This window comes from Mastomys coucha, unplaced genomic scaffold (genome assembly GCF_008632895.1).
Source record: "Mastomys coucha isolate ucsf_1 unplaced genomic scaffold, UCSF_Mcou_1 pScaffold12, whole genome shotgun sequence".
In the NCBI taxonomy this organism is placed as follows: Eukaryota; Metazoa; Chordata; class Mammalia; order Rodentia; family Muridae; genus Mastomys; species Mastomys coucha.
In genome coordinates this window covers 17,866,705-17,875,485 of record NW_022196894.1, presented here as the reverse complement: position 1 = coordinate 17,875,485, position 8,781 = coordinate 17,866,705, and the positions used below count along the sequence as shown (strand labels likewise).

The 8,781-nt window shown below is 38.9% G+C and overlaps 1 pseudogene across 1 annotated transcript in view; it reads left to right on the top strand.

Moving 5' to 3' along the window:
- The first annotated feature begins 8,215 nt into the window (after positions 1 to 8,215).
- LOC116086246 overlaps positions 8,216 to 8,781 on the top strand; it is a 2,292-nt pseudogene continuing 1,726 nt past the window's right edge. Inside the window, exon 1 of the transcript XR_004116854.1 lies at positions 8,216 to 8,772. The product of XR_004116854.1 is annotated as a pyruvate kinase PKM pseudogene (transcript). The remainder of the gene's footprint in view (positions 8,773 to 8,781) is intronic.

The window sequence follows — 8,781 nt, the reverse complement described above, 5'->3', positions numbered from 1 at the left end:
AGAGAGAGAGAGAGAGAGAGAGAGAAAGAGAGGGTGAGATTGGTTGTTACCACTTCAGAATGACAATGTAATGGAGAAAAGTATGAATTTCTCATTGACACGAGAACTTTTTCTTTGCCCCCAAACTAGGCAGCATCTTTGAAACAAGCTGTGTCTTGTCATCCCTGTCTGGCTGTATCTCTTTATAAAGTCCTATATTGGGTATTCTGTTAGCATGTGATAGAGAACAGATGTTATCTAGCTCAGGTCCTTGATTTTTTTTTTATTTTATACTTATTACACCGCAATTGCCACATAGGCTTCTGGGAAGTCTTGTGTTAGTTTGGTTTTATGCAAGATTAACATCAGAAAATAATGTCTACTTTTATTTCAATCATATAATTTATTCCTTTGAAGAATGGAAACTACCTTTGGCTTAGATGTCTCTGACATATATCACTGCTTTAATGATATTGTGGATTGTATTCTAATCACTGGTATAGAAAAGAAGTTGCTTCATTTCATGCCAACTGTAACTAATCCATGGTTACCATATCCTTCCCCATTATTAAGTACCTTCTCTATCATCATAAAAATTCTATTTAGGGATAATGTGTTTGTATTAGGAATGTTAATTTCAAAAATTCTATTGACTTTTCACTGAACTATAAGATGATTGCTAAGTGAATTTCTGTGTATTAAAATTACCTGAGTCCTACCTCCTTGCTCTGTTCTCTCTAGAACAAAAATTACTCAGGTTCATCACATATTGTAGCTAATATTAATTTGGAAACCAAACTGAACTAGGCTTAAAAGAAAGAACATTTGCCAGGGGTGGTGGCACACACCTTTAATCCCAGCACTTGGGAGGCAGAGGCAGGCAGATTTCTGAGTTCGAGGCCAGCCTGGTCTACAGAGTGAGTTCCAGGACAGCCAGAGCAACCCTGTCTCGAAAAACCAAAAAAAAAAGAAAAAAGAAAAAAGAAAAAAAAGAAAGAAAGAAAGAAAGAAAGAAAGAAAGAAAGAACATTGGGTTTGGTTTCTGACAATAGTAAACTTACAGTTTCTAATGATTTCTGGTGATAATGATTAGGTGTAATAATTAGTTCTAGTCTGCCCCTTTCATAATGGTGAATTTAGAGGGTTTAGATTAAGGGAATTAGCTAGTTGTTAACAGTGGGGAGTGGAGTAAGTGATATGAGTAAGATCTGCAAACAGACACTTCAGCTTGCTTTGTAACTTCTGAATGGGGTTAAAACAGAAAAGAGGGCCATTACTTTTTTACTTGCTTCTGTAGTTGCTGTGGCAAAATATCTGATAGGGAATGTCAGTCGGTTACTTCGAGGAAGGCAACAGGGTGTCCTGGTTTGTGGCAGTACTCTGTTGCTTCTCACAGATAACACAGAATTAATACCACAAGTAGTCATAACTATTAAAACCTACCACTGAAAACCTTGTGCTACCTAGGCTAAACCCCGAAAGTTAAACAATCTCCCCAAAGAGTGGCCAAGGATTCAAACACAGGAGAACACATCTCTCTCTGTCTGACCCTCCCATGCACTGGGTAGCAGGTGTCTTCCTGTTAAATAACACACACACACACACACACATACACACAGACACTTTTTATATACTCTGTGTGTGTTAATGCTAAAGCATTTTCAGTCAAAGTATAAATCAGAGGGCCAGAAAGATGGCTAAGCAGATAAAGGCACTTGTCAGCATGACTGACAGCTTGAATTTCATACCTGAGACTGAAATAGTGGGAGGAGAAGACTGACTCCTATTAGTTATCCTTTGATACCCACAATTCACTTTGCCTTCCCCTACTCCCAACTAAGAGCAGGGTATCTTTGAACTGACAGAGACCATTCTGCCTGCTTTATGAGCTCATGAATTAAAGGTGTGCACCCTGCCGATTAGTCCTTTGGACTTCACTAGGTAAAATGTGAAGGCTGAGGCCTGGGACCAGGAAGTTAAGAAATACCCTAAGACTGACTACTTATTTCCCCTTCTCATACTTTTAATCATTTGCATATCAAACATATTCACTGTGTGGGCTGGAAAAGGAGGCTGAGGAGTTTATAACATGTATTGCTGATGCCCAGCACCTGAGCTTGATTTGTAATACACACACATTGGCTGACAAAATTCTGGAACACCAAGTCCAGGGGATGAAATGACCTCTTCTGATGTCTGTGGGAAGCACACACACATGGTACACAGACGGAATACACATGCAAAACATTCACACACTTAAAGTCAGTCGATCTAAAGAAAGAAACACAAATATGTTGGTTGCTTTCATGTTGACTGTGCCTACTTCCAGGAGCATGTATTATTTATTTTCTGTCATTTTATGAGTTCCCCTCCCCAAGTTACAAACGTGCTCACTTTCTGGTGTTTTTCTTTTGTTTCCATAGTCCAATTTACTATCATTTACATTTTAAACCAGTGCTTCTCAACCTGTCTGTGGTGACCAATTGGAGGAGGGGCATAGAACAGTCTCACACAGTTTGCCTAAGACCTTCTGAGAACACAGATACGACATTACAACTGATAACATTATGAAACCTACAGTTATGGAGTAGCAACAAAAACAATTTTATGGTTGGGAGTCACCACATGAGGAACTCCATTAAAGGGTCACAGCATTAGGAAGGTTGAGAAGCACTGCCTAATACAGTGACTGGCAAGGAGTGAGGCTATGAAGATGATGAAGGGAATGTTCGTGGATGGGTTTCTCTTCTCTGGTACTACTGAAGGCATAGGCACACACACACACCCATCTTCCCCTTCACAACAAGCAAGTACATTACTTATCAAATTAGGGGAATTATCATTATGGGTGCTTTTTCTTCCCAAGGATCAGGTATCGGCTCTCCCCTCAAACAAACATAAACTCCAGATTTCAAAAAATCCTTCTGCATCCTCTTCTGTAGTCTACATGAATTCTTGCTACATTCTTCCTGCAATGCAAAGGCAGAGAGTTAACTTTTGGTTTGGTTCTGAAATTAACTCTTTTGTTTTGGGGTGCATGCTTTCAAATCAACTTTATTCCTAGTAATCACAGAGTATTGACACATGAAAAATATAAACTGTTCTTTAACATGAAATCACTTCTAATATGCCTATCTATTTACAAATTGCTAGGATATAATCAAGATGTGAAGATATTCATGCTAGACTAAGAGAAAAGCATGAAAGGAGAATCAGCATGTTGTTCTCTGGTTGAGACTAAGCTTAATTCATTATGTGTCCAATTTCCTACATCTTGTATAAGATGGTCATTAATATTAATAAACCCTCCTTTAACAGTCTTTCTCCTCCACAATTGGGGGGGGCACAAATTGCACATTTTTTCCATTTGTAAGTAAATGCCAGTTAAATCGGCAGTGCTATCCATATTATAGTACCTGTGGAACTGCTTTATAGAAACACATTGGTCCATTGAGTCACATTCAAAACTCATTAAAATGCCACTAATCATTCACACAGCCTCTCACTCTAGGGTGACAGGTTATACAGAAACAGGTTCTCTAAGCTCCAGCAGCTCATAGTGAATATGGAAGTATCTAAGTAAACTATTTTAAGTGTTTGAATGTGGCAAAAAATATAAGTGTATATTCTTTTTTAAATACAAAAAGGAGAACTTCAATGGAACTATTGACGTTCTACTTCTAGAAATGCTGGCTAAGTGGGGAAAGACACTTTATTGTTTAACTAGATGAAGAGCTTTCAATATACCCTCATAAGAATCAATTAGAAAATGCTCTAATCTCTCCATAAGGCAAATTTGATGAACCTATTACAAATTGCTAAATATCCACAATATCTTCTCAGTCTAAACACAGTCGGAAGAGAGAAACCAAAGACATGCTCTCATATAGGATGCTGAAATAGGAGTGTCCAAGGGTAGATAAAACTTATGGGCATTTTTCTGAGGGTAAAGGCACTTTGGAGATTTCTAGATCATTGAAATATCTGGACTTATTAAAAGGTATTCTGGTCTATTATCATAGTCAAATTTTAAATCAGTCTATTGTGTATTCATTTCTACAAACAATACTTTGTCAAACATCAAACGTCTTCCATTATGTGAGAACTGCACTCAGTCTTCCACTCACTATGTCTTTTGAGTCCATTCTCATACTGGGCCACCACTACCCATAAGGACTTACTGCTCACTTACAAATTATAGAAAGTTTCACATCTACAATATGGTTTCCTCTGAACCACCTTTCCATATAAATTCTGGGATAGACTAATGCTGAATTAAGACAAAATTCATGAGAAAATTAATTTCACAAAGAAGCATTGTACCTTGATATGGGAGGTATAGCTGTCATTGTCCTCTTTTGTGCACCTAGAAACAACAATGGTAGGTTTGTCAGGGAGCCTTCAGAATAAAAATATGCAACCTTCTTTCAACCTTTGTTTTGTGGCTGGATCTCTTTTTCATGAATGAAAACACCAGAATAACTATCCAGTAAACTTTAGAGGATTCTCTGTCACCACCTCCTGATTCAACATAAGGGCCCCAGGATACACTAGCTCATAAAACCTTCAGACCTCATGTGGAGTCTGGGCATCCAAAATGCCATTCTCACACATGCATGGCAAGCACTTTATCCACGGAAGCATCTCCCTAGCAATGGATTCGTTTCAGCATTTCTTGTTTTATGACAGATATCATCAGTAATTTCAACATGGTATGCTCTATAAATAATTATTCAGTTTGTGATTATAGAAGAAATAAAGAGCTTAAATAGTCTTACACAGAAGCAAAGACAGTGTCAGGTTCTGAATGTTATATTTTCTACAGATTAATATATTGTGAAATACACACATCTTACCACAGTGATGCTCTTCTGGTAATTTTCTCATGCACTACAAAGGAGGGAGGCAAAATTTGTCATTAAACAACTGTAGCCTATGCCAAGACTAATATTTTGTGATCCTATATGCTTTGACACCATTTATGAAAAGCCCTTAAAATGAATATTGATTTGTAAGCAATAAATATATGGGAAACTCTTCCTTTCAACTACTTTGTATTTTTAAAATACAAAGAGATGTTTTTCAAAAATGTTACTACTTATAATAAATTGTTGTGCAGAATACCTATGATCCTCAGCACTATCCGACAAAAAGTGTCATCTTAGCCTGAACTGTTATCCCCTAGTGAATTGTTCAAAGGACAGTATTGTGTCGCCATTGGTGCTTTCTGTGTCTGCCCTAGGGATGCTGGCAGAACTCTGAGTGAGCATACTCATCTTGTACAGAAGTGAAAGGGACTTCTCCAAGAATTGACTTGAACTTCCCTCACTGAAGAGAAATACTCATTCCTAGCACAGGGAAGCTTAGTCTATGCTGACTGTCATTGCAACATAGCCAAACATAGGAAACACAAAGGTCTTCACAAAAATTCCCAGCTGCAAGTGTGACAAAGCTCTAGAGAGATCAGTGTGTTACTCTGCTCGAGATCTTCTGAGGAAGATGCTAAAGGCCCTCAGCTCTAGCATTGGTCCCTAGCTCATGTGCAGTGCAAACAAGTTCAGCATCAACTTCCATTGCCTCCCATGGCAAGAGCTACTGGAAAGGCTCTCTTAGTAGCTATGCAAACTGAACCATTACTCAGGGAGAGAAGCATGGAAGAAACTTGGGGACCAAGCAGCAACTCCAAAGGAGGAATGCTTCACATGAAACATTTTTTTATTTATTTCTGCATGTAAACCATTGAGTGACTCAGCTTTTGCTGTATGGAAAAAGCCTGCCCACCAAACAAAGCTAAAAAATGAACAATTCTTTTTTGTTTTGTTTTGTTTTGTTTTGTTTTGTTTTTCAAGGCAGGGTTTTTCTGTATAACTCTGGCTGTCCTGGACCTCACTCTGTAGACCAGGTTGGCCTCAAACTCAGAAATCTGCCTGCCTCTGCATCCCAAGTGCTGGGATTAAGGTATGTGCCACCACCGCCCGGCAAAAATGAACAATTCTCATTTACTGCCTTTACTGTATGTAAAATTCCACTATACCTTCCTAGGCATTGCCCATGGCTGGAGCAGAGCACTTGTCCCACCAAGAAATCGGCTGAGAAAGTAGATCTATGGTAGACCTTATGCTAGGCATGTGTGGGACCTCTGTCAATCCCCATATCGTGGAATAGGTGAAAAATCATTTACTTATTAAAAGACACTACATGCATCAGCAGTTCATTTTAAATAAACAAATATATTTCAGGTGATATAATTTGAAATATCTTAGAAATAATTCCTTCAATAAACCTCAATCAAAAAACTGTTTGGCAGCAAAGTAAGAAAGGATATAACTACTGGCATGTTTGATTTCCTTAGTTACTATTGTAGCAGGAACAAACCTCTTTTTATAATTAGGATAGAATCAGTGGAGTACTCACTCTTAATCTTACCTGTATTACACTGGAAAGAGTTTTTCAGGATGGATTTTGGCTGTCCTGGTGGTCTTACTCTACTGTGGCAGATTTTAAGCCTGTTATTTTAATATTCATAGAAAACATTAACCAAAGGCTTTGACTTCAGTGTTTGATTTCCTAATTTATATTACATTACAAATTTTAAAAACTATTAATTTGTTCTTCAACAAGTAGATTATATTTGGGGACACTTTCCTTACAGCTCTCCTCATGTAGAAGAAAGGGAAGAATTTAGCCCACAAAAATTAACCCAACAAAACCATACACAGATAAAGACATGTACACACACACACACACACACACACACACACACACCTGCACAGGCACTAGTATCTCTTCAGCCTTTGTTTTGATAGCTGTACTGACAGATTTTTTTTTTCTTATCTAAAGACTCAATGTCAGTCTTTGCCCCTGGAACTGCAAAGCACCTTTTCTCCTGATACTTTGTGCATATTTCACTGACTATGATGTTACCACACAAGAGGATGGTTTGTGGACCATCAAATAGATTTCTAGAACTGTTAAAAAGACACCACAGCTTCCATAATGTTCAAGCTGCTACTTTGTAACTCATGCATGAATGAATCCTGAAATCACAAGCTGCCTGTTTCTATGCCAAACAAGCATTTCTAGGAACTCAATAAGATACTAACAAGAACAAAGAACAACAAAACTTATCGGACACTTGTAGTTTTACTGTGGAACTGTTTAGAATTCCACATAGAAGTTAACATGTATATTTTGCAAGGCATCTCTGAACAGTTTTAAGTACTGAAAATTTTTGAACCACACTTTCTGCATTAGTTTTGATGATTTGGGGAATTTTCAAAGGTGGACTCAGTAAGCTATTTAATGTTTTGTTGATACATAGTCCAAATAAAGAGGGCAATGTAATTGTCCTCTCTTGTGGAAGGAATTAAACGTAATGAGCACAGAATTAGCTTGAAATACAACTTTTAATTTTCTACCATATCAGTGTCTAACCTAGCATCCTGGACAGGAACATATGGGCCTTCACCTCTATGTTCATGTCTAAGTGATGTGGAAGACAAAAGCCCCCTTGTAGAGAGATAAATATTAGTTACACTGTCATTCAGATAATCTATTGAGAGTCAAAGGATTCATTACTGTGGAAAACAGATTGTTTGAAGAGATCCTTGGTGGATGGAGAATTCTGGGAGACATGGGTGTCTTCTAACAGCGATGGAAGATGCTACACCTGACAAAATGGTGGTTCTTTGCATGTAAAGCTGTTGTCAGAGGAGAAAAGAAATTTGTTGGCATCCTGTAGTGATGCCTGACCACTGAGAATCATCCCAAGAAGAGAACTGCCTAAAATGATAGCTACTAGTATGGGTCTTAGTTCACAAATTATGTTCAGTAAGGCTTTGAAAAGCCAAAGAATCTTAGATGGGCATCCATATGCACAGTGAATCCCAGCAGGCTCTTTTTCCAGACTGCAGAGTTGGCTCTTGGAAATGGTGGGTGAACATAGTATTCATGTTCAGTATGAACCACACTGAACACGGTTTCAAGCTAAAAAAACTATACACGTAATACTGTAGAACTTGTAAGACACAGGTCTCAAAGTACTCCTAATAAGAATTTGCTTCTTATCTTTGAAATTACCTACTATTAATGAATTGTTAAACCTTACCAGGACAAAGGCCATTCAGCTTTAAAATAATAGACTTCTGAAACTGAAAACAAAATATGTGTTACTACCACTGTAGAAAAACATGACACGCCCGCACAGCAGCTACGCGTTGCGACTTGCAGACGTCTGCTTTAGGTATCGCAGCAGGAACCGAAGTACGCCCGAGGACTTCAGAAAACATGCCGAAGCCACACAGCGAAGCAGGGACTGCCTTCATTCAGACCCAGCAGCTCCATGCAGTCATGGCTGACACCTTCCTGGAACACACGTGCCGCCTGGACATTGACTCCTCTCCCATCACGGCCCGCAACACTGGCATCATTTGTACCATTGGCCCTGCTTCCCGATCTGTGGAGATGCTGAAGGAGATGATTAAGTCTGGAATGAATGTGGCTCGGCTGAATTTTTCTCATGGAACCCATGAGTACCATGCAGAGACCATCAAGAATGTCCGAGCAGCCACAGAAAGCTTTGCATCAGATCCCATTCTCTATCGTCCCATTGCGGTGGCTCTAGATACAAAGGGGCCTGAGATCAGGACTGGACTCATCAAGGGCAGCGGCACTGCAGAGGTGGAGCTAAAGAAGGGAGCCACTCTGAAGATCACCCTGGACAACGCTTACATGGAGAAGTGTGATGAGAATATCCTGTGGCTGGACTATAAGAACATCTGCAAGGTGGTGGAGGTGGGCAGC